Genomic DNA, 7,045 nt, shown 5'->3' with positions numbered 1-7,045 from the left:
TATAGAAATAAGAGACAGAAAAGGGACAGAGAACCAAGTGGCTGATCATCTGTCCCGGATAGAACCAGTAGAAGGGGCCTCCCCCCCTCTATTGAGATTTCTGAAACCTTTCTGAATGAGCAATTATTTGCCATTCAGAAAACACCATAGTTTGCAGACATTGCAAACTATAAAGCTGTAAGATTTATACCCAAAGAGTACAGCAGGCAGCAAATTAAGAAATTGATTTCTGATGCAAAGTACTACTTATGGGATGAACCATATATCTTTAAGAGATGTGTAGATGGAATAATCTGTAGATGTGTGCCCAAGGAAGAGGCACAGAAGATCTTATGACATTGCCATGGATCACAATATAGAGGCCATTTCGGAGGTGAGCGAACAGCCACCAAGGTTCTCTAATGTGGCTTCTACTGGCCTACTCTCTATAGAGATTCTCGAGAGTTTGTACGTAACTGTGAACAGCTGCCAGAGAGCTGGTAATCTGCCTCATGGTTACGTCATGCCTCAACAAGGGATCTTGGAGATTGAGTTGTTTGATGTATGGGGTATTGACTTGATGGGGCCTTTCCCACCATCATACTCAAACACGTATATTCTGGTGGCAGTAGACTATGTATCTAAATGGGTAGAGACAATTGCCACACCCACTAATGATACTAAGACAGTGCTGAAGTTCCTCCAGAAACATATCTTCAGCAGGTTTGGTGTCCCTAGAGCACTAATCAGTGATAGGGGCACTCATTTCTGCAATAAACAGCTTTACTCTGCTATGGTTCGGTATGGAATTAGCCACAAGGTAGCAACTCCATATCATCCACAGATGAATGGGCAAGCTGAAGTCTCTAATAGAGAACTAAAAAGAATTTTGGAACGGACTGTAATCGTCCGTAGAAGGGATTGGGCAAAAAGCTTGGATGATGCTCTGTGGGCATACAGAACAGCATTCAAGACTCGTATAGGAACCTCTCCATACCAGCTTGTGTATGGCAAGGCCTATCATCTGCCCGTGGAACTGGAGCATAAGGCCTACTGGGCAACCAGATTCCTAAACCTGGATGCTAAGTTAGCTGGAGAAAAGAGATTACTCTAGTTAAATGAGCTAGAGGAATTTGGACTCAATGCTTTCGAAAATGCAAAAATTTAAAAGGAGAAAGTAAAAAGGTGGCATGATAAGAAACTGTCATCCAGAGTCTTTGAACCAGGACAAAAGGTTCTGCTGTTTAACTCTAGACTTAGATTATTCCCCGGGAAATTGAAATCCCGGTGGAGGGGACTGATGAGTGGATAATTTATACGCTTTTTGGCATTGTTTTTAGTATCTTTTTAGTATATTTTAGTTAGTTTTTCTTATGTTTTTATTAGTTTTTAAATAAAAATCACATTTCTAGACTTTACTATGAGTTTGTGTGTTTTTTTATGATTTCAGATATTTTTTGGCTGAAATTGAGGGACCTGAGCAAAAATCTGATTCAGAGGCTGAAAAAGGACTGCAGATGTTGTTGGATTCTGACCTCCCTGCACTCGAAGTAGATTTTCTGGAGCTAAAGAAGCCCAATTGGCACGATCTCAATTTCTTTGGAAAGTAGACATCCTGGGCTTTCCAGCAATATATAATAGTCTATACTTTGCCCGAGATTTGATGGCCCAAACCGGCGTTCTAAGTCAGCATAAAAATTCTGGCGTCAAAACGCTAGAACTGGCATGAAAGCAGGAGTTAAACGCCCAAACTGGCACAAAATCTGGCGTTTAACTCCAAGAAAAGTCTCTACATGTGAAAGCTTCAATGCTCAGCCCAAGCACATACCAAGTGGGCCCGAAGAAGATTTCTGCATTAATTACTTATTTCTGTAACCCTAGGCTACTAGTTTTCTATAAATAGGACCTTTTGCTATTGTATTTACACACCATCACATATATATCTTTCAAACTTGTATGTTCATCTTTGGGAGGCTGGCCATTCGGCCATGCCTAGGCCCTTTTGTTCTTATGTATTTTCAACGGTGGAGTTTCTACACACTATAGATTAAGGTGTGGGGCTCTGCTGTTCTTCATAAATTAATGCAAAGTACTATTGTTTATCTATTCAATTCAAGCTTATTCTTATTCCAAGATATTCACTCGCACTTCAACCTGATGAATGTGATGATCCGTGACACTCATCATCATTCTCACCTATGAACGCGTGCCTGACAACCACCTCCGTTCTACCTTCGATTGAGTGTGTATCTCTTAGCCTCCTGGTTCATGATGCATGGTTGCCTCGCCTGACAACCGAGCCTTCCATTCCATGAGATCAGAGTCTTCGTGGTATAGGCAAGAATCAATTGGCAGCATTCTTGAGATCCGAAAAGTCTAAACCTTGTCTGTGGTATTTCGAGTAGGATCTGGGAAGGGATGACTGTGACGAGCTTCAAACTCGCGAGTGTTGGGCATAGTGACAGACGCAAAAGGATCAATGGATCCTATTCCAACATGATCGAGAACCGACAGATGATTAGCCGTGCGGTGACAGTGCATTTGGACCATTTTCACTGAGAGGACGGGAGGTAGCCATTGACAACGGTGAAACCCAACATAAGCTTGCCATGGAAAGGAGTATGAACGATTGGAAGAAGGCAATAGGAAAGCAGAAGTTTAGGAGGAACAAAGCATCTTCATACGCTTATCTAAAATTCTCACCAATGAATTACATAAGTATCTCTATCTTATTTTATGTTTTTTTTTAATTATCTTAAACTCCATAACCATTTGAATCCACCTGACTGAGATTTACAAGATGACCATAGCTTGCTTCAAGCCGACAATCTCCGTGGGATCGACCCTTACTCACTTAAGATTTATTACTTGGACGACCCAGTGCACTTGCTAGTTAGTTGTGCGGAGTTGTGACAAAGAGTTGAGATTACAATTGTGCATACCAAGTTGTTGGCACCATTGATGATCACAATTTCGTGCACTAAGTTTATGGCGCCGTTGCCGGGGATTGTTCGAGTTTGGACAACTGACGGTGCATCTTGTTGCTCAGATTAGGTAATTTTATTTTATGTTTAAGCTTTTTATTTTTTATTTTCGAAAAAAAAAATATTTCTATTCTATTCTTCAGAGTTTTTAAGAATGAATTCTAGAGTTTCATGATGATCTGTTGAAATCTGGCTGGCTGTAAAGCCATGTCTAATCTTTTGGACCGAGATTTCAACTTATCATCACAAGAGCTTGTTGATCTCTATCAATTTTTCTATTGAAAGTAATGATCTGCTAAAGCCTGGCTGGCCATTGGCCATGTCTAGTGTTTTGGACCGAAGCTTTCATTGAAGGCTTGGCTGGCTAGTAAGCCATGTCTAATTCCTGGACCGGAGTTTTAGACTAACATTGCATGATTCCTGGAATTCTCATTAAGAATTTTGAACTCCTTATTTTCTTCTTCCAAATAATTTTCGAAAAATTACAAAAAAAATTAATAAAATCTTAAAACCAAAAATATTTTGTGTTTCTTGTTTGAGTCTAGTGTCAATTTTTAAGTTTGGTGTCAATTGCATGTCTTTATTCTTCTTACTTTTTTCGAATATATGCATTATGTTCTTCATTCATCTTCAAATTGTTCTTGATGATTTCCTTGCTCTGATCTTTAAATTCTCTTATTTTGTGTGTTTTGTTGTTTCTCATATGTATTCTAAATTTGTTAGTGTCTCTAATATGAAAATTTCTAAGTTTAGTGTCCTGAATGCTTTGTTTATTTGATCTTAGTTTTACATGATTAGTTTCATTTTGTTATTTTTCATCATTAGAAATTCAAAAAAATTTTCAAGATTGTGCCTTTTCAAGTCAATAATACAGAGAATTGAAGATTCAGAACATTCAGCAGAGGAATTAAACAGAAAAAGCTGGGCGTTCAAAATGCCCAGTGAGGAAGGAAAACTGGCGTTTAAACGCCAGCCAGGGTACCTGGCTGGGCGTTAAACGCCCAAAAAGGTAGTATTTTGGGCGTTAAACGCCAGAATGGATACCATTCTGGGCATTTAATGCCAGGATGGCACAAGAGGGAAGATTTTGTTTTTAAATCAAATCTTTTTCAAATCATATCTTTTCAATCATATCTTTTCAAAATCAATTTCCTTCCATTTTTTATTTTTTTTTACTATTTTCAAAAATCCTTGCTAACAATTAGAGATGTGATTCAAAAATTTCTTGCCTATTAAGAAAGGATTAAATTTTGAATTTTAGAATCATATCTTTTAAATTTCTTGTTAGCCAAGTCATTAATTTTAAAAATTAAATCTTTTTAATTGATTGTCAATCATACCTTTTTGAAAACCATATTTTCTCAATCATATCTTCTCAATCACATCTTTTTCAAAATTTATTTTCAATCATATCTTTTTTATTTCTAATTTCAAAATCTTTTTTCAAAACCACTTAACTACTTTCTTAATTTCAATTTTTGAAAATCATCAACCATTTTTTAAAAAAGAAAAAAAAATTTCTTTTAATTATTTCAAAATATTTTTAATTTGTTTTCGAAAATTCTTCCCCTCTTCTCACATCCTTCTATTTAAGGACTAACACTCCTCCACTATCAGCAATTCAGACTCTCTCTCTATAAGTTCAAATTCTTTCCTCTCTACCTCCTCCTTCTATTCTTCTTTTCCTCTGACACCTCAAGGAATCTCTATACTTTGACATAGAGGATTCCATACTTTTCTCTTCTCTCTTTCATATGAGTAGGAGCAAGGACAAGGGCATTCTTGTTGAAGCTTATCCTGAACCTGAAAGGACCTTGAAAAAAAAGCTAAGAGAAGCTAAAGTACAACTCTCTGTAGAGGACCTAACAGAAATTTTCAAACAAGAAGAAGCCATGGCAGCCGAAAACAACAACAATGCCAACAATGCAAGGAAGGTGCTTGGTGACTTTACTGCACCTACTCCCGACTTCTATGGGAGAAGTATCTCTATCTCTGCCATTGGAGCAAACAACTTTGAGCTTAAACCTCAATCAGTTTCTCTAATGCAACAGAATTGCAAGTTTCATGGACTTCCATTAGAAGATCCTCATCAGTTCTTAGCTGAATTCTTGCAAATCTGTGATACTGTTAAGACCAATGGGGTTGACCTTAAGGTCTATAGACTTATGCTCTTCTCTTTTGCTGTAAGAGATAGAGCTAGGACATGGTTGGACTCACAACCTAAAGAAAGCCTGAACTCTTGGGAAAAGCTAGTCAATGCCTTCTTGGCAAAGTTCTTTCCACCTCAAAAATTGAGTAAGCTTAGAGTGGAAGTCCAAACCTTCAGACAGAAGGAAGGTGAATCCCTCTATGAAGCTTGGGAAAGATACAAGCAATTGATCAGAAGGTGTCCTTCTGACATGATTTTAGAATGGAGCATCATAGGTATCTTCTATGATGGTCTATCTGAACTGTCCAAGATGTCATTGGACAGCTCTACTGGAGGATCTCTTCATTTGAAGTAGACGCCTGCAGAAGCTCAGGAACTCATTGAAATGGTTGCAAATAATCAATTCATGTACACTTCTGAAAGGAATCCTGTGAATAATGGGACAAATAAGAAGAAAGGAGTTCTTGAGATTGATACTCTGAATGCCATATTGGCTCAGAACAAAATATTGACTCAGCAAGTCAATATGATTTCTCAGAGTCTGTCTGGCATGCAAGCAGCAACAGGCAGTACCAACGAAGCTTCATCCGAAGAAGAAGCTTGTGATCCTGAGAATCCAGCAATTGAAGAGGTGAATTACATGGGAGAACCCTATGGAAACACCTATAATCCTTCATGGAGAAATCATCCAAATCTCTCATGGAAGGACCAACAGAGGCCTCAACAAGGCTTCAACAACAGTAATGGTAGAAGAAATAGGTTTAGCAATAGCAAGCCTTTTCCATCATCTTCTCAGCAACAGACAGAGAATTCTAAGCAAAGCCACTCTGACTTAGCAACTGTAGTCTCTGATCTAATTAAGACCACTCAAAGTTTCATGACTGAAACAAGGTCCTCCATTAGAAATTTGGAGGCACAAGTGGGTCAGCTGAGTAAGAAAGTTACTGAACTTCCTCCTAGTACTCTCCCAAGCAATACAGAAGAGAATCCAAAAAGAGAGTGCAAGGCCATCAACATAACCCACACGGCCGAACCTAAAGAGGAGGAAGAGGCAGTGATCTCCACTGAGGAAGACCTCAATGGACGTCCACTGGCCTCCAAAGAGTTCCCTAATGAGGAACCATGGGAATCTGAGGCTCATACAGAGACCATAGAGATTCTATTGAATTTACTTCTGCCATTCATGAGCTCTGATGAGTATTCTTCCTCTAAAGAGGATGAAGATGTTATTGAAGAGCAAGTTGCTAAGTACCTTGGAGCAATCATGAAGCTAAATGCCAAGTTATTTAGTAATGAGACTTGGGAGGATGAACCCCCCTTGCTCACCAAAGAACTGAATGACTTGACTAGGCAGAGATTACCTCAGAAGAGACAGGATCCTGGAAAGTTCTCAATACCTTATACCATAGGCACCATGACCTTTGAGAAGGCTCTGTGTGACCTGGGGTCAAGTATAAACCTCATACCTCTCTCTGTAATGGAGAAGCTAGGGATCCTTGAGGTACAAGCTGCAAGAATCTCACTAGAGATGGCAGACAATTCAAGAAAACAGGCTTATGGACTTGTAGAGGATGTCTTGGTAAAGGTTGCAGACCACTACATCCCTGCTGATTTCATAATCCTAGACACTGGAAAGTGTATGAATGAATCCATCATCCTTGGCAGACCCTTCCTAGCCACAGCAAAAGCTATGATCGATGTTGACAGAGGAGAATTGGTCCTTCAAGTGAATGAGGACTCCCTTGTGTTTAAGACTCAAGGTTCTCCTTCTGTAACCATGGAGAGGAAGCATGAAAAGCTTCTCTCAATACAGAGTCAAATAAAACCCCCACATTCAAACTCTAAGTTTGGTGTTGGGAGGCCATCATCATGCTCTGAGTATCTGTGAGGCTCCATGAGAGCCCACTGTCAAGCTATTGACATTAAAGAAGTG

The 7,045-nt window shown here is 39.0% G+C and overlaps 1 non-coding gene across 1 annotated transcript; it reads right to left on the bottom strand.

Moving 5' to 3' along the window:
- Window positions 1-5,260: 5,260 nt before the first annotated feature.
- Window positions 5,261-5,369, bottom strand: LOC148564650 (small nucleolar RNA R71). The gene has a single exon (XR_015884970.1). It is a non-coding gene; the product is annotated as a small nucleolar RNA R71 (small nucleolar RNA).
- Window positions 5,370-7,045: the final 1,676 nt, after the last annotated feature.

Source organism: Arachis ipaensis, chromosome B5, assembly GCF_059453495.1.
Source record: "Arachis ipaensis isolate K30076 ecotype BB chromosome B5, ASM5945349v1, whole genome shotgun sequence".
NCBI lineage: Eukaryota > Viridiplantae > Streptophyta > Magnoliopsida > Fabales > Fabaceae > Arachis > Arachis ipaensis.
This window is presented reverse-complemented; position numbering and strand designations above follow the sequence as displayed.